We start from the raw sequence: 20,557 nt of genomic DNA, 5'->3' as shown, positions 1-20,557 counted from the left end.
TAGGAAATAAGTACTAGAAAAAAAAAGAAAAAGAAAGATGTTGGATAATAATTAGTGGGAGGAGAAACCAAATTTGTTCATCCTTTCCTCCATTGCCGTAGCCTAAAGGGAGAGAGAAGAAAGTTGGTTGCTTTGATTTTTGGCTTAGAAGATGGCTAGAATGAGGTATGTATTGAATGATTCTTGAAAATCTATGCATGTTTGAGATGATTAGTTCAAACTCTACTTATCCCATAGATTAAACTTAGAATTTTGAGGTTTGAGATTCGGTCAATAAGCTTGAAACTCATAGTAGTTTGTTTTGGTAAGTTTGGTATACGGATGATAGATGTGTTTTGGTTTTAGTTTGATAACGATGTTAATAATGGTGATTTTCGGTCATGCATTAACTTAAATTGTAAGTATGATTTATGGTATAATTTGTGTGATGGAATGGTCTTGAGATTTGGCTTGATTAAATGGTTATTTCGGTTTATGGGAAGTAAATATAGATGATGGTTATAAGCTGTTTTATGATTTGATAATGGTGATTAAATCTTGTAGTTAAGTGTTTAGATATATATATATTAATAATGAATTTAGTTGTATTTGCTATGTGAGAGATGTGCAATGCTATAGGTATTTGATTATTAGATATGGTTATTTTAAGTTGATTTGTAATGGTATGATTGCATTGATGAATTGGTTTTGGAAATGGTGGGAAGAATTGGCTATTATGCTTGATACTAATGCCGAATATGAGAATGTTGTACTTGAAAAATGTAGGTGAACATGACAAGTGTATTCGGCTTAGGGCATAAAGGATATGAAAATTTGGTATTTATTTTTGATTGTGTGTGTATGACCATGCATAATTGGCTGCACAAATATTATGAATACATAATGTATGTTAAATTTATTAAGCTACAAAACATTATACATGATCGGCCAAGGTAAATTATTTGAGTAAAGTATATCTTGATGGTACATTTCGGCTAGTATAAAATGTATATGGATGTCGTATGACTATGTTTAATTTGGGAAGTAAATTGTTTGATTTAGCTCAAGAGCCTAGAGGATCAAGTTGGATAAGGGAAAGGAAAAAAGTGATCGAAGAGCCGTCGTAATCGTTCGGAAACTTCCGAGGTAAGTTTTAAGTGATTAAACGTTGAGTAAATTAAATTATAAAGGGACATGATGAGTTGATTTAATAAGATATGATGTGGCCATGATATGTTCTAAGCTCAAAAGGTAAGTTCTTAAGTGTTTGAGCTTGGGAATTCAAGGGTAATTTGAAATAGTCTGCTTAGGACAGCAGCAGTAACGTGGCTTTAGAAAATCACCATAAATTTATGGATTTGAATTAGAGGCTGAAGGGGACATGAAATTAAAGCTTAATGAGTCTAGTTTCTTATAAAAGAAACCGTGTAAGCAAAGGAATTTCCGATAATGAGATACTTAAAGTTGTGTGAGACAGCGCAGAATGACACTGTAATCCTCTGTTCTGTTTTTAGAAAATCATTATAAATTGTAAAAAAATGGTTATAAGATAAAATTTATATTCTTAGACTCCTTAATGAGTCTAGTTTCAAATGAAATCAAATACAACACATTTTGAATTCTGTAAAATGATAAATTTGATTCGTAGTGAAGAGTGGTCAGATTAGTCAAACAGTGAAACAGGGGAAACTTTAAGAAAAATCTGGTATGGATTGGCCAAACATAAAATTCTGGAAATTTTATGGATGGAAGATATACGAGTCTATATTCAGGAAAAATTAACGGAAAGTGATTTGGAGTTTTGTAGCTCCAGTTATAAATAATTTAGTGACTATTGCTCAGGAAAAACAGCTTGTGCTGAATTTGAGATTATGTTGTGAACCTTGATAAACTTGTTTTAGTTGCTCATAAGCTACCGATTAAACCCATACTTGAATTCTAAATCGTGATATTGTAAGTTTATGAGTATTCGAATATGAAATGATGATAAGGCCTAATGGCCGATGTGATGAATGTGAAAGTGTATATATATGTGATAAGGCCTAATGGCCGATGTGATGAATGTGAAAGATAAGGCCTAATGGCCGATGTGAAGAATGTGAAAGTGTATATATATGTGATAAGGCCTAATGGCCGATGTGATGAATGTGAAAGTGTATATATATGTGATAGGGCCTAATGGCCGATGTGATGAATGTGAAAGTGTATATATGTGATAAGGCCTAATGGCCGATATGATGAATGTGAAAGTGTATATATGTGATAAGGCCTAATGGCCGATGTGATGAATGTGAAGGTGTATATATGTGATAGGGCCTAATGGCCGATGTGATGAATGTGAAAGTGTATATATGTGATAAGGCCTAATGGCCGATGTGATGAATGTGGAAGTGTATATATAAGTGACAGGGCCGAGTGGCCAACGTGATGGATGTGAAAGTGTATAAATGATATAAGTCCCGAAGGGCATTTGTGTCAGTACCATATCCGGGTTAAAACCCCGCAGGCTTTATGCGAGAATATTATCACTGATTAATGTCCTTAAGCTTCGTGCTTGTACTATATCCGAGCTCTAAAGACCTGATAACTTCGTGTGGAGATTATGTCCGGGTAAGACTTCGTAATAAGAATTGCTTATAAATATATTCAATGCGAAAGGTTAAACAGGTATGTACTCCAAGTTTATATGTGGGCTTGATTTGCACTAAACCATAAGGTAGTTATGTGATGCATACGAGAGCAATCTATGAGACTATTCCTATGATTATGTGACATCGGATCAGTGTGGGAGGTGACGTGAAATCGTACGATATATCTATGTCACATGAGCTCACTTTTATGTGAAAGTTTGTCTGCCTATTGTATATGATGAGATGTGCAGATTCGGTAAAGGGATGGTATGCCCGAAGGAAGAGTGAAATAAAAATACGAACAACTATGTTATAATTTGATTGTTATCTGTTGACACTACTTAAAACTTACTAAGCATTGTAATGCTTACTCCGTTTACTCTGTTTCCTTTGTTTTAAAGATCTCATTGCGAAGCTACAGTCTCGGGGATCGTCAGCAACTAGTCACACTATCACTATCCACTGTTTGGTACTGCTATGTTTCGGATTGTCTTATGGCATGTATAAAATAGACTAGTGGCGGAAGAATATTTGGTTAATGTATATAGCCATGCGAAAATGGCTTATATATGTTCGAGCATAATGTTATAATCATTTGGTATGGAATGGTTGATCGCTATCATGATTTGTGCTATTTATGCTAAAAGGGCTAGTTGAATCATGGAAACTATGAAATAGGTAAAGTCTACCTCAAAGGCAGATGCTGGCAGCAGCAGTGACGTAGATTTGGAAAATCACTAAAAATAGTAGGATTGGAATTAAATAGTGAATAAATTATGTAAACGAACCTTGATGAATCTATTTTCATAGAAAAGTAACGCAATGATCATATGGACAGTATGTTAAGAGATATTCAGGTTCTCGTGAGACAGGGCCAGAACAGTTTCTGGATTCCCTGTTCCGACTTTGGAAATTCATTATAAATTAACCAGAGATAATTAGGAGTCATTCCATATATGTATGGATTCCTCTCTGAGTCTAGTTTCTATAGAAACAAACGGTATCAGTATTGAAGCCCTGTGCAGGAAGATATCCAAGTCGTAATGCGCAAAGGTCAGTGTAGTGGATCCCTGTAACATGGGAGACTTTGACTAATAAACTGTACTAATTGGCCTGACCAAAAATTCTAGAAAAAAATATGTAGATGGGCATATGAGTCTAGTTTCAGGGAAAAATGACGAAACTGATTTTCAAGTTGTGAAACTCAAGATATGATTTTAAGGTGACAGTGTCGCAGTTAGCCAACTGCCTGGAAAATTTTAAAATGGACTGCGATAGTAAGCGAATTTAGTCTGTGAACCCCTCGTGTCCGACTCCGGCAACGGTCTCAGGTACGGGGTGTTACATTTGCTACCAACTCAGGTCAAAAAACCTGTCGTTCTCCCAACTCAGTCCAACGACTAGGTGTACGACACATACATCCATACAGCGCTTCATATGGTGCCATTCGGATACTCGCCTGGTAATTGTTGTTATACGCAAACTCTGCCAACGTCAAGTAATCCTCCCAACTACCTCAGAAGTCGATAACGCATCCCCTCAACATGTCTTCCAAAATCTGAATAATCCTTTTCGACTGACCATCAGTTTGAGGATGAAAAGCTGTGCTAAAATTCAATCGCGTTCCCAACGCCCCATGCAACTTTTTCCAGAACCGAGATGTGAACCTAGGATCTCGATCAGAATTAATCGATACTAGCACTCCATGAAGTCACACAATCTCCGCCACATACAATTTGGCTAACTTCTGAAGCGAATAATCAGTGCGGACAAGTATGAAATGAGCAGACTTGGTTAACCTATCCACAATCACCCAAACTGCGTCCTTCTTTGTTGGTGTCAAGGGTAGCCCACTCACAAAATCCATGGTTACCCTCTCCCACTTCCAAAGTGGTATCTGAACTAGCTGCAAAAGCCTGGAAGGTAGTTGATGCTTAGCTTTCACTTGCTGGCACGTCAGACATTTCCCTACAAACTCTGTTATTTCTCGCTTAAGCCCGGGCCACCAATACAATCCTCGTAAGTTGTGTTACAACTTATTCCCTCTAGGATGCATAGCACAAAGTCCTCCATGAGCTTCTTTCAGTATTAACTGCATTAAGTCAGAGTCTTTCGGAACCCAAATTCTCCCTCGGACAAATTTTGGCTTTATTTTCCCTTTTTATTCTTTTATTAACCAAATAACCAAAATGCCCTTTTTTCCTTTCTTTGAAATTTTATCTCTCCATGTCTATTTTTGTCCACTAACTTAGCAAATGGTCTAATTACCATTTAAGGGCCTCTAATTTAAAATATCATAGCAATTGGACACCTTTAACATGTAGAACTCAACTTTTGCACTTTTTATGATTTAGTCCTTTTGAATAAATTGAGTGCCCAAACGTCAAAATTTTCGAACGAAATTTTCACGAAATCATTCCGTGAAATTGTAGACCATAAAAATATAATAAAAACAAATATTACTGCATCAAATTTGTGGTCCCAAAACCACTGTTCCGACTAGACCTAAAATCGGGATGTTACATATGATTTATTTAAGTTATTGAATGTTATAATGTTTTAATATTTTTAATTGTACGGTAATGCTTTGTAACCCTAACTGACAATAGAGATGGATTAGGGGTGTTACAGCATCGAAGTCCAAACAGGGGTACTGAAGTACAAATAAGAGTACCGAAGTAAATTCTCATATATATTTAAATGAATTAACTAGAAAACAACAAAATAAAACACAAGAAAATTTTATTTACGTATGGAAATACTATAAACTTACATACAATACTTTCGATTTAAACACAGGGATCTATTCCGAAGTTTTCCCTTTTTCCTCGGTTTAAGTCTTTTTGGCCCAGTTATTAATCTATATAATAAAGAATTTAAATCCATTAGTTTTATATGTATTTTGCATTCAAAGTAAAGCATATGACCTTTAGCTTTTGATAAACCGTAAATTATACATATTTTTACCTGATGTTTAATGCATTTTATAGATGATTTCTCATTAGAATTGGTGAATTCGATGCTCCTGATGCTTTAATTTCATGTTTTGTACTCAAGAGAGCACCAAGAGTCAAAAGGAGCAAAAAACGAGCCAAAAAGGGACAAAACGGACCAAATCGAGAAGATGACACGGCCTAAGCCTTGCCACACGGGCAGCTCACACGCCCGTGTCTTTCGAGGGTGTCGACCAAGGCTTTCACGATTCACATGGCCTGGCCATTGACCCACATGTCGGTGTGCAATTTAACGGATCGAACACGGCCTGGCAATCATGTCACACGGCCGTGTCACACGGGTGTGTCCCTGTTGAGCCCAAGTTAAGTCACTGAATAACTATCAGTGGAAAGTTATGAGGACTAAGCCAACAAAAACAGCTGGCATTTATAACATCGATTCAGTCACCATGCTCTCTAATCAGGTAGAACTTCTCAATAAAAAGATTGACGGCTTACTTGGTTCTACGCAGGTACATCCAGTAATGAGGTGTGACTGAAGTGGCGGAGGTGTGCATACAGAATACCAATCCTTCAATCCTACAAATGAAGAAGAACAAGTCAACTATATGGGTAACAATAACTTTAGATCTCAAAATAACCCATACAGTAATACCTATAATGCAGGTTGGAAGAACCACCCAAATTTCTCCTGGGGTGGTCAAGGGAATCAAAAGCCACAAAATCCTCAGGGTTTTCAACAGCCACCTTATCAACAAGAGAAGAAACCAAACCTTGAAGAGATGCTTTCTAAATTCATCTCAGTGTTAGAAACCCGTTTCCAAAATATTGAGACAGCACTTAAGAATCAACAAGCATCAATCCAAGGACTCGAAACTCAGATAGGCTAGCTATCCAAACTAATCTCCGAACGACTACAAGGTAGCTTACCAAGTAATACTGAACCTAATCCGAGGGAACACCTCAATGCAATTAGCACTCAAAATAAGGACAGACTCATTGCACCTGAGCCAGAAATACAGCAAGACAACGCGATGAACAAAGGACGGGAAGAGGTAAACAATAATAATCCCAAACAGGTAAGTACGAATCATGAACCACGTGTGCCATATCCTAAAGCGATGATGAAAGATAGAATAGAAGAACAATTTAGTAAGTTTGTCAAACTTTTAAAAAAATTACATATTAACTTACCCTTTATTGAAGTTCTTTCGCAGATGCCCAACTCAGCAAAATTCTTAAAGGAACTTCTGACCAATAAAAGAAAATTAGACACTACATCGCATTTGGAACTCAATGCAGTCTGCTCAGCTATTCTGAAGAATAAGCTACCTAACAAATTGAAAGATCCAGGGAGTTTTCCAATTCCTTTCTTAATTGGTAGTTTATCTGTGAATAATGTTTTAGCTGATCTAGGGGCAAGTATAAATGTTATGCCATATAAAATGTTTAAACGACCAGGTCTCAGTAAACCCAAACAGACTAGGATGAGCATACAACTGGCTGACAAAACAGTTAGATTTCCTAAGGGTATTATTGAAGATGTTCTCGTTAAAATTGATAATTTATTTACCCAGTAGACTTTGTCGTCTTAGATATGGATGAGGATAACAAGGTACCTTTAATTTTAGGGCAACCCTTTTTAGAAACCGCCAGAACCATCATTAATGTAGGCACAGGAGAGCTAACACTTCGTGCAAGTGACGATGCAGTAACACTTCAAGCACGCGACTCAGTCAAAACCTCTAAAACTCAAGATAATGCTATTAAGCCTATCGATGATAAAACTAATACTCAATCGTCCTTGCAGGAACCTTCTCGAACCAAGACAATAGAGACAGTGCACTACTACCATGTAGAGAACAAAGACACCCATGAGCAACGAAGGCTTCAAATATAGGAGCTAGATGAATGGGGAGCACACAAAACGAAAACATATGATAAATCGAAACTACGCCAAAACAAGCCCGATACCTCTCCTAATCAACTTCAGGTTGGCGATAAAGTCTTACTAGATGCCGTAGATCCCCCTATTGTCACTACCACACCAAATGAGGAAATCCCTCTTACGGTACTCAGTATTTTCCCATTCGGTACGGTTGAGGTGAGTCATCCCAAGTTCGGCACTTTTAAGGTAAACAACACTTGATTAAAACCTTATTTTAAGATTTACAACAAGAAAGAGGAGTATGAACTCCTCAAACCACCATGATAAATCAACAGAGAGGTAAGTCGAGCTTAGACTATAAATAAGCGCTTCTCGGGAGGCAACCCGAGCACTAACATATTTTGATTTCTTTATTTTTAATTTCTAACACTTTGAATCATTAACTTAGTCTTTGAATTGCAAAGATTTACAGCACACATGGCCAGGCACATAGGCGTGCCTAAAGCCCTGTCCAAATAAGGAAAGAGACACGACCGTGTTGCAGCAGGACATAATTTCCCCAAAACACAGGGTGCGATAAATCCCCACGGCCGTGTGACATGGTCGTGGGTGAACTTGATAGGAAAAACATGGGCATGGGGATAAAACACCATGGGCGTGCCAGGGACAAAGCTCGATTCTATTTTTTCGACACGGGCGTGCTACCATAAAACATGGGCGTGAGAGAAGCAAACAACGCTAGGCAGGGCCGTGCGATATGGCCGTGTACCACACACACCCAAGACACATGGGCGTGGGAGAATAGCCAAGCACGACCTAAAATTGCAAAATTCGAAACACACGGGCTCACCCTCATAAGTACACGGGCGTGGCCCTAGGCCGTATGGCCCTCCCCTATATAAGCAAATAGCTGTTCATTTTCTTCTTCCTTTCAAAAGCCCTACCCGAAATCTCCCCTTCTTCACTCCCTGATCCCTATTCTCAGCCACCACTACCCTCTCATCTAGTTCATGTAGCAGCTTCATATGCTAACATCATTGAGCACCTCACCCGATTCGAGCTTCAGTGTTTGCAACAATTTGACAACATTGATGCTACTCTACAGCAGAGTTGTCAGCACCTTCCCATCTCATCGCCAGTCCTGCCTCACGAACCATCCAGCGATGAAGATTTTTAGAAATATTTATTTATTATTTTCTGTTTTTACTTATTATTGAAACTATTTCTCTTATTTTTATTAGATTTTAGAATTTTATTTTTATTCTTTATTTCGGTTATTTCTTTTTGAATCCTTATACTTCCTAATATATCCTAAAAAGTTCCTGATTTTATCATAGTTATATAGAACTCCTAAGCTCATCATCACATAGGAACTACAACTCCATCGGGGAATGTGATAGCCCTAATTTGACCCTAGTCGAAATGTGGTTTCGGGACCACAAAACCGAGTCATAAAATTTAGTTAAAATTTTATTTGCATATCTTATATGTGTGATAGTACTTGTATAAAATTTGATGTTTTAATTTATCTTAGGAATGTGAATTTGCTTGAAAGGATCTAGTTGAGAGACTTAGAAAATTATGATAGGTAAATAAGTAAGGACCAAATAGTATTAAAATAGGAAAGTTTGGGTTTGCATGTCAAAGTGCCCAATTCATGTTAAGTGGCCGGCCAAGCATGGTTCCATTCCTCCAAGTTTATGTTGTTTATTATTTAATATTGGTAAGTAAATTAGAATAAATTAAAGAAAGGAATTAAAAAGGAAAAAGATGAATAAAATAAGGGAGGAAGAAGGAGTGTTCATCCTTTTCCTTGTTACAATTGCCGTGAGTAAAGAAAACAAAGGTGAAGGAAGGCTCATCTTCCATCTTCTTCATTTGCCGAAATTGAGAAAGGAAAGATTGAAAAAAAAAAGAAACCAAGGCATTCGGCCATGGCTATTTCAATGGAAAGGTATGCATTGTGATTTTATTCTAATTGATATTGAGATTTAGTTGATATGGGTATAGTCTAGTTAACCCATGGCAAAATTCATGGATTCATTGTTGGGAGAAAAGAATGGAAGTTGCCGTATGTATGGGTATGTATGTACTTTGGAAAGGAGATTTTGTGCCATTGAGTTCTTGTTGTTATGTGTGTATGTGCATGAGTATTCGGCCATGCTATAGAATTCATGTTGCAAAATGATTAATGCTTAATGTGATATATAATTGTACGTGTGAATGAACTTGAGAATATCTAAATTATTGGTTGGAGGTGCCGAATGCGGTATTGGATGAGTTTTAAAGAATAAAAATTTAGGTGACTAAAGGTCAAGGATATTCGGTCAAAGGCTTGTGTGCTAGCAAAATCAGCCTAAATGTCGTTTTGATGTGTTGAATTGAGTAAGCTAGATGTTGGAACACATAAGGATTCGGCCTTCTAAAACAATAGAGATAAGTGTATGAAAGGCTAAGTTGAAGTAGTAAGGCCGAATAGGTTGTAGATAAGGCACTTGTGAGTTCTTGGCCAAGCAATTGACAAATTAAATTAGAGTTCTTGTGACGTATAATGTCAAGTCTAACTTGGTATATTCGGCCACCTAATTAAGTACATAGGTGGTGTTGAATTTAATCTTGCACATTCGGCCATATGAGGTAAAAATAGGTCAAGTGTTCATGAGATGAAATTTTGTGATTTGATGAATTATAGGTGATAGTATAGATATACATATTCGGCCATCACTTGGGAGCTTATGTGATGTTGAGTTTAAAATTAGCAAGGTGATTGCCGAATGTTCAAGTATGCATATGCATGTGTGATTAGATTATTGAAAGTATGGTAATTGCATAAGGTTATTAGCCGAATAGCTAAGAACATGAGGTAGCAAGATAAAAATTTTACCATGCCGTTTCGTATGTCATAAAATCATTAAAATGTGAATACCAATATATGTAGCAAAGCGGTTGAATGAGTTAATTTATTTGTTTAAGCTCAAGATCCTAAAGGAGAGGCGTCCAACAAGGGGAAATCGAAGGTCATCGAGTAGCCGACTTGGAATTATTTTACCTAACACAAGGTAAGTCATTAAGCATATAGTTGGTATTGATTTAAATGATCGTAATACCTATGCAATTGTGTTTAATGAGATGAAATGTATACAAATGTATATGTATGTAGAGATGAAATTGTCGAATGTAAAAAGGCAGTGCAGCGTATAGAGTGGTTGGTTTTCGGCAATAAGTGTGCGGGCAATAAGTGTTCACGGTTGTGAGATTGGCACTAAGTGTGCGGGCTTGAAATGCATGGCACTAAGTGTGCGAGTTTAAAGTACATGGCACTAAGTGTGCGTGGTTGATTATTAAGCACTATGTGTGCGAACCCACTATATATATATATTTTCTATCAATTATTTATATTAAGGGTGCGACCTTACCGAGTCAATTTCGGACAGCGGAAAAGGGTAAGTACCTTGAGTTCATGGCTAATAGGCGCTATGTTTATATTTGGAGTTGAGCTTGGTAAGTTTTGAACCTATGTGACAATTATAATTGAAGTCACGTGCATAAGGTTCATCGTGGAATAGGTGAAAGGTTATTTAGTTGTATGATTGTAACGAAAATAAAATGATGTATGAAAATGCCTCAAATATCCTATTGATTAGTATATGGAATGTGAATGTATGACTTGGTATGAGATTGAACCGAAAGGTCTAAGGAACTATGGTATAGTTCGGTTTGGATGGAGTAATTAGCCTCGTTCCATTTTGTTTCCTCTTGTGATAATGTTATTAATGGATGGTAGTGCATTGCTTATGACTTACTGAGTTATATACTCATTCGGTGTTTGCTTGTCACCTATTTTAGGTTTCTTGGACTTGACTTTTTGTGTACTCGGGACCGTCATCGAAGTCATCACACCGGCTAGCAACTTTTGGTATTTTCTTCTTAGTTGGTCTAGGAGAACATTTCGGCATGTATAGGCTATTATGTTTTGTTGAAATTTGGTATGTAAACTTTTAGCCATGCGAAAATGGCATAAATGTTCGGTTGGATTTGGTTCTATGATGTTTGGACACAAGTCTTGGTAATTCGGTTTTGGTTGAGTATTGGTTGAGGCCTACTCGGTTATTATACCATATGTCATGGCTGATTATTTTCGGTGTTAAATTCATGATTTGGTAATAGTGTAGTAGGGAGACGCTCGGTGATGATTAGCCTTTGGCATGGCTAGTCATGGTCATAAATTGTGACATGTATGATGAATTATTAGTTAGATCAAGGAAAAATCATGAAATAGGCATAGTTTGTTTTTGTAACAGATGCTGACAGCAGCAGTGATGTGAAATTGAAAAATCGCTAAAAATAGTAGAAATGGAATTAAATAATTAATAAATTATGAAATCGAAGCTTGATGAGTCTATTTTCATATGGAAGAAATGAAATGACCATATGAGCTGTATGTTAGGAGTTAATTAAATTCTTGTGAAACAGGGCCAGAGCTATTTCTGGATCCCCTGTTTTGACTTAGAAAATTCACCGTAAATTTTATCGAGATAATTAGAGGTCGTGCCTTATATGTACAAATTCATTATCGAGTCTAGTTTCATTAGAGACAAACGGCATAGGCATTGAAGCCCTGTACAGGGAGATATTTAAATCGTAAGGTACAGAGGTCAGTGTAGTCGAACCTTGAAACAGGGGAGACTTTAACAAATAAAATGTACTAATTGGCCCAACAAAAAATTCTAAAAAAATTCCCCCATAAATATATATGAGTCTAGTTTCGGGGAAATTTTACGGAATTGGATTTCGAGTTTCATAACTCAAAATATGATTTTTAAAGCGACCACGATACAGTAGCCAGCTTGCCTGGAACAAAAAAAATATATAGGGGGAAATAAATGAAGTAAGCCGGTAACACCTCGTGTTCGATTTCCGGTAACGGCCATGAGTTTGGGGTGTTACATTTTTATTGGTATCAGAGCTACGGTTTAGTCGGTTCTAGGACTACCATAGTGCGTATGACTCTAGCTATACATGCCTTAATGTTAGTGCTTAATAATGTGATGACTTCTGACGGTTAAAATTTTTGTTTTGATTAGTAAATGGAACCCGGGGTAGAGAGACCCTTAGCGGATGACGTTGAAAGTGTAGCGGCTGCTCCTGCGCAAGGGACACCGCGTTTTGAACCTCAGTCATCTACAAATAATCAAGATGAGGGGGCAAAACAATCCTTCTTCGCCATGATGAATGAGTGGGTCGCGCAATATGCCCGAACCAATCCGGCTGTCCAACCATTTCCGAATTTGAATAATCCACCCCAAGAGCCCGTAATGCCATCAGTTACTGATCCTGTGAGGCTGAGTAAACCACCTGTAGACTTGATTAGGAAGCGCGGGGCTGAGGAGTTCAAGGCCATAGTTACTGATGATGCCGAAAGGGCCGAGTTCTGGCTTGATAACACCATTCGGGTGTTTGATGAACTGTCATGCACACCCGATGAATGTCTAAAGTGTGCTATATCCTTGTTGCGAGACTCAGCTTACTATTGGTGGAGGACCTTGATTTCCATAGTCCCAAACGAACGAGTTACTTGGGATTTCTTCCAAGCGGAATTTCGAAAGAAATATATTAGTCAACGGTTCATCGATCAAAAGCGTAAGGAATTCTTGGAACTCAAGCAAGGCCGTATGACAGTACTGAATACGAACATGAGTTCGTAAGACTCAGTCGGTATGCCCGGGAGTGTGTGGCTGATGAGGTTGTTATGTGCAAGAGATTTGAAGAAGGTTTGAATGAAGATTTAAAGCTACTAGTGGGTATTTTGGAGATAAAAGAATTCGTAACACTAGTTGAACGAGCCTGCAAGGCGGAAGAACTTGGAAAGGAGAAGAAGAAGGCTGAATTTGAAGCTAGAGACTATCATAAAAGGTCGACGGGTAAAGCTCCGTCCTCGGCTGTAAAGAAGTTCAGGGAGGACACTAATAAATCGAGGACGACTGCGGGAATTTCCATTAGAGCACGACCATCGACAGACTCCCGAGCTACTTCGGTAACTAGTGTGGGCAATAATCGTCAAGAGAAACCTGAATGCCCCCAATGTGGAAGACGACACATAGGTGAATGTTGGGGTAAGTCTACTAACAGGGCCTGTTACGGATGCGGTTCGAAGGACCCTTCATTAGAGATTGCACGGAGCTTGATGAGAAGAATAAGATGCAAGGTGCAAGACCTAGTGGAATGACAGCTAGAGGTAGACCACCGAGAATTTCAGGAGGTAGGGGTGGTAGTCAGAGAGGAGCCTCTGATACGGCTGTTCGAACCGAGACCCGTACTCCTGCGAGAGCATATGCCATTCACGCATGAGAGGAGGCATCCTCCCCTGATGTTATCACTGGTACTTTCACTCTCTTTGATACTAGTGTGATTGCATTGATTGACCCTGGCTCTACTCATTCATACGTATGTGAAACCTTAGCATCCAGTAAGACTCTACCTGTCGAGTCTACTGAGTTCGTAATTCGAGTGTCAAACCCTTTGGGTCAATACGTACTTGTTGATAAAGTGTGTAAGAGATTCCCTCTAATAATCCGAGAATCCTGTTTTCCGGCTGATTTGATGCTTTTACCGTTTGACGAATTTGATGTTATTCTGGGTATGGATTGGTTGATCGTACATGATGCAGTGGTGAACTGTAAAAGGAAAACCATTGATTTGAGGAGTACAAATAATGAAGTAGTCCAAGTTGAGTCTACTGATTTGAAGGGGGTGCCAACGATAATATCTTCAATGACCGCTCAGAGATATGTGAAAAAGGGGTGTGAAACATACCTTGCATATGTATTTGATAGCAAAGAGACTGAAAGGAAACTTGAATCAGTACCAGTGGTTTGTGAGTATTCAGATGTTTTTCCTGAGGAGTTACCGGGGTTGCCACCGGTTCGAGAGGTGGAATTCGGCATCGAGATTGTACCTGGTACCACGCCAATCTCAATAGCCCCGTATCGTATGGCATTAACGGAATTAAAGGAATTGAAAGTTCAATTGCAAGAATTGATGGATAGAGGTTTCGCTCGACTGAGTTTTTCTCCATGGGGCGCACCCGTATTGTTTGTGAAAAAGAAGGATGGAACCATGAGATTGTGCATCGACTATCGTCAGTTGAATAAAGTGACCATAAAGAATAAATACCTGTTGCCACGTATTGATGATTTGTTTGATCAATTAAAGGGAGCCTCGGTATTTTCCAAGATAGATTTGAGATCTGGTTATTATCAGTTGAGGATTCGAGACTCGGACATACCCAAAACCGCATTTAGAACGAGGTACGGTCACTACGAATTCTTAGTGATGCCGTTTGGGCTCACTAATGCCCCTGCGGTATTTATGGATTTAATGAATCGAGTATTCAGGCCATACTTGGATCGATTTGTGGTTGTGTTTATTGATGATATTTTAGTTTATTCACAAGGTGAAGCCGAACACGCCGAGCATTTGAGGTTAGTATTACAGATTTTGCGAGACAAGCAGTTATACGCAAAATTCAGTAAATGTGAATTTTGGTTGAGAGAGGTTAGCTTTTTGGGACACGTAGTGTCCGCATCGGGTGTTAGAGTGGACCCGAACAAAATTTCGGCCATACTCGATTGGAAACCTCCAAGGAATGTTACTGAAGTTAGGAGCTTTTTGGGACTTGCCGGATACTACCGACGTTTTGTAAAAGGGCTTTTCGATGATAGCTGCACCGTTGACAAAACTACTTCAAAAAGATGTTGAGTTTGAATGGTCAGAACACTGTCAGGAAAGTTTCAATTGACTAAAAACCTGTTTAACCGAGGCCCCAGTGCTAGTACAGCCGGAGTCCAGCAAGGAGTTTGTTATTTACAGTGATGCATCCTTGCTTGGGCTAGGTTGTGTGTTGATGCAAGAAGGTCGAGTTGTGGCTTACGCGTCGAGACAATTAAAGCCGCATGAGAGAAACTATCCGACCCACGATCTTGAATTAGCAGCCATAGTGTTCGCCTTGAAAATATGGCGACATTACTTGTTTGGAGAAAGGTGTCATATTTATTCGGACCACAAGAGTCTAAAATATCTGATGACTCAAAGAGATCTAAATCTACGGCAAAGACGTTGGCTTGAGTTGTTGAAGGACTACGAACTTGTTATTGATTATCACCCGGGAAAGGCTAACGTGGTTGCCGATGCTTTAAGTCGGAAAGTACTGTTTGCTTTAAGAGCGGTGAATGCTCACTTATCCGTCTCACCCGATGGGGTGCTAGTAGCTGAATTAGAGGCCAAACCATTATTGATTCGTCAAATACTTGAATCCCAGAAAGTCGATGCTGAATTGGTCACTAAACGAGCTGAATATGCTTCGAATAAGGAATCGGAGTTCCGGATTGACGACAATGATTGCTTGACGTTTAGAGGTCAATTATGTGTTCCAAGAGATTCGGAACTTATTTCGATGATTTTGAACGAGGCTCATAGTAGTCGAATGTCAGTCCACCCGGGTAGTACTAAAATGTACAATGACCTGAAACGCCAATTTTGGTGGCCCGGTATGAAACGAGACATTTCTGAATTTGTTTCAAGGTGTTTGATATGTCAACAAGTGAAAGCGGAACATCAAGTACCATCGGGATAACTTCAGCCAATCATGATACCCGAATGGAAATGGGATCGAATAACAATGGACTTTGTATCTGGGTTACCGTTGACTCAGAGTAAGAAAGACTCGGTCTGGGTCATTGTTGATAGATTGACCAAGTCTGCTCATTTTATCCCTGTCCGTACGGATTTTTCGCTCGATAAATTGGCAGAATTATATGTCTCCCAAATAGTTCGGTTGCATGGGGTACCTATTTCCATCGTGTCGGATAGAGACCCAAGATTTACCTCGCGATTTTGGAAGAAATTACAAGAAGCATTGGGAACCAAGATGCATTTTAGCACCGCATTCCATCCTCAGACCGATGGCCAATCTGAGCGAATAATTCAGATACTCGAGGATATGTTGAGATGTTGTGTTTTAGAGTTTTGTGGTTCATGGGAAAGATATCTGCCTTTGATCGAATTCGCTTACAACAATAGTTTTCAGCCAAGCATTAAGATGGCACCTTATGAGGCTTTATACGGTCGTAAATGTCGTACCCCATTATTTTGGACTGAACTTAGTGAAAGTAAGATCCTTGGGGTTGATTTGATTAAGGATGCCGAGCAGAAAGTCCGAGTAATTCGCGAAAGTTTGAAAGCCGCTTCGGATCGTCAAAAGTCGTATGCGGATTTGAAAAGAAAAGACATTGAATATCAGGTTGGAGACAAAGTATTTCTCAAAGTTTCACCCTGGAAGAAGGTGCTTAGATTTGGCCATAAGGGCAAATTGAGTCCGAGGTTCATCGGTCCATATGAAGTATCCGAACGAGTTGGGCGAGTCGCATACCGATTAATTTTACCCCCTGAGCTTGAAAAGATTCACAACATTTTCCATGTCTCGATGCTTCGACGATATAGGTCTGACCCGTTGCACGTAATCACTCCATCTGAGATCGAGATTCAGCCTAACTTGAGTTATGAAGAAGAGCCGGTTCGCATTTTGATGCGTGAAGTAAAAGAGTTACGAAATAAGAAAATCCCATTAGTGAAGGTGTTGTGGCATAAACACGGAATCGAAGAAGCCACTTGGGAACTTGAGGACTCTATGAAGGATCGATATCCTAAATTTTTCACTGGTAAGATTTTCGGGGACAAAAATTCCTTATGTGGGGGAAAGTTGTGACAGCCCTAATTTGACCCTAGTCTGAATGTGGTTTCGGGACCACAAAACCGAGTCATAAAATTTAGTTAAAATTTTATTTGCATATCTTATATGTGTGATAGTACTTGTATAAAAATTTGATGTTTTAATTTTATCTTAGGAATGTGAATTTTGCTTGAAAGGATCTAGTTGAGAGACTTAGAAAATTATGATAGGTAAATAAGTAAGGACCAAATAGTATTAAAATAGGAAAGTTTGGGTTTGCATGTCAAAGTGCCCAATTCATGTTAAGTGGCCGGCCAAGCATGGTTCCATTCCTCCAAGTTTATGTTGTTTATTATTTAATATTGGTAAGTAAATTAGAATAAATTAAAGAAAGGAATTAAAAAGGAAAAAGAAGAATAAAATAAGGGAGGAAGAAGGAGTGTTCATCCTTTTCCTTGTTACAATTGCCGTGAGTAAAGAAAACAAAGGAGAAGGAAGGCTCATCTTCCATCTTCTTCATTTGCCGAAATTAAGAAAGGAAAGATTGAAAAAAAAAGAAACCAAGGCATTCGGCCATGGCTATTTCAATGGAAAGGTATGCATTGTGATTTTTATTCTAATTGATATTGAGATTTAGTTGATATGGGTATAGTCTAGTTAACCCATGGCAAAATTCATGGATTCATTGTTGGGAGAAAAGAATGGAAGTTGCCGTATGTATGGGTATGTATGTACTTTGGAAAGGAGATTTTTGTGTCATTGAGTTCTTGTTGTTATGTGTGTATGTGCATGAGTATTCGGCCATGCTATAGAATTCATGTTGCAAAATGATTAATGCTTAATGTGATATATAATTGTACGTGTGAATAAACTTGAGAATATCTAAATTATTGGTTGGAGGTGCCGAATGTGGTCTTGGATGAGTTTTAAAGAATAAAAATTTAGGTGACTAGAGGTCAAGGACATTTGGACAAAGGCTTGTGTGCTAGCAAAATCCGCCTAAATGTCGTTTTGATGTGTTGAATTGAGTAAGCTAGATGTTGGAACACATAAGGATTCGGCCTTCTAAAACAATAGAGATAAGTGTATGAAAGGCTAAGTTTAAGTAGTAAGGCCAAATAGGTTGTAGATAAGGCACTTATGAGTTCTTGGCCAAGCAATTGACAAATTAAATTAGAGTTCTTGTGACGTATAATGTCAAGTCTAACTTGGTATATTCGGCCACCTAATTAAGTACATAGGTGGTGTTGAATTTAATCTTGCACATTCGGCCATATGGGGTAAAAATGGGTCAAGTGTTCATGAGATGAAATTTTGTGATTTGATGAATTATAGGTGATAGTATAGATATACATATTCGGTCATCACTTGGGAGCTTATGTGATGTTGAGTTTAAAATTAGCAAGGTGATTGCCGAATGTCCAAGTATGCATATGCATGTGTGATTAGATTATTGAAAGTATGGTAATTGCATAAGGTTATTAGCCGAATAGCTAAGAACATGAGGTAGCAAGATAAAAATTTTACCATGCCGTTCCGTATGTCATAAAATCATTAAAATGTGAATACCAATATATGTAGCAAAGCGGTTGAATGAGTTAATTTATTTGTTTAAGCTCAAGATCCTAAAGGAGAGGCGTCCAACAAGGGGAAATCGAAGGTCATCGAGTAGCCGACTTGGAATTATTTTACCCAACACAAGGTAAGTCATTAAGCATATAGTTGGTATTGATTTAAATGATCGTAATACCTATGCAATTGTGTTTAATGAGATGAAATGTATACAAATGTATATGTATGTAGAGATGAAATTGTCGAATGTAAAAAGGCAGTGAAGCGTATAGAGTGGTTGGTTTTCGGCACTAAGTGTGCTAGCAATAAGTGTTCACGGTTGTGAGATTGGCACTAAGTGTGCGGGCTTGAAATGCATGGCACTAAGTGTGCGAGTTTAAAGTACATGGCACTAAGTGTGCGTGGTTGATTATTAAGCACTATGTGTGCGAACCCACTATATATATATATTTTCTATCAATTATTTATATGAAGGGTGCGACCTTACCGAGTCGATCTCGGACAGCGGAAAGGGGTAAGTACCTTGAGTTCATGGCTAATAGGCGCTATGTTTATATTTGGAGTTAAGGTTGGTAAGTTTTGAACCTATGTGACAATTATAATTGAAGTCACGTGCATAAGGTTCATCGTGGAATAGGTGAAAGGTTATTTAGTTGTATGATTATAACGAAAATAAAATGATGTATGAAAATGCCTCAAATATCCTATTGATTAGTATATGGAATGTGAATGTATGACTTGGTATGAGATTGAACCGAAAGGTCTAAGGAACTATGGTATAGTTCGGTTTGGATGGAGTAATTAGCCTCGTTCCATTTTGTTTCCTCTTGTGATAATGTTATTAATGGATGGTAGTGCATTGCTTATGACTTACTGAGTTATATACTCATTCGGTGTTTGCTTGTCACCTATTTTAGGTTTCTTGGACTCGACTTTTTGCGTACTCGGGACCGTCATCGAAGTCATCACACCGGCTAGCAACTTTTGGTATTTTCTTCTTAGTTGGTCTAGGAGAACATTTCGGCAGGTATAGGCTATTATGTTTTGTTGAAATTTGGTATGTAAACTTTTAGCCATGCGAAAATGGCATAAATGTTCGGTTGGATTTGGTTCTATGATGTTTGGACACAAGTCTTGGTAATTCGGTTTTGGTTGAGTATTGGTTGAGGCCTACTCGGTTATTATGCCATATGTCATGGCTGATTATTTTCGGTGTTAAATTCATGATTTGGTAATAGTGTAGTAGGGAGACGCTCGGTGATGATTAGCCTTTGGCATGGCTAGTCATGGTCATAAATTGTGACATGTATGATGAATTATTAGTTAGATCAAGGAAAAATTATGAAATAGGCATAGTTTGTTTTAGTAACAGATGCTGACAGCAGCAGTGATGTGAGATTGAAAAATCGCTAAAAATAGTAGAAATGGAATTAAATAATGAATAAATTATGAAATCGAAGCTTGATGAGTCTATTTTCATATGAAAGAAACGAAACGACCATATGAGCTGTATGTTAGGAGTTAATTAAATTCTTGTGAAACAGGGCCAGAGCGATTTCTGGATCCCCTGTTTTGACTTAGCAAATTCACCATAAATTTTATCGAGATAATTAGAGGTCGTGCCTTATATGTACAAATTCATTATCGAGTCTAGTTTCATTAGAGACAAACGATATAGGCATTGAAGCCCTGTACAGGGAGATATTTAAATCGTAAGGTACAGAGGTCAGTGTAGTTGAACCTTGAAACGGGGGAGACTTTAACAAATAAACTGTACTAATTGGCACAACCAAAAATTCTAAAAAAA

This window comes from Gossypium hirsutum, chromosome A07 (genome assembly GCF_007990345.1).
Source record: "Gossypium hirsutum isolate 1008001.06 chromosome A07, Gossypium_hirsutum_v2.1, whole genome shotgun sequence".
In the NCBI taxonomy this organism is placed as follows: domain Eukaryota; kingdom Viridiplantae; phylum Streptophyta; class Magnoliopsida; order Malvales; family Malvaceae; genus Gossypium; species Gossypium hirsutum.
Note: the sequence above shows the minus strand (reverse complement) of the source record.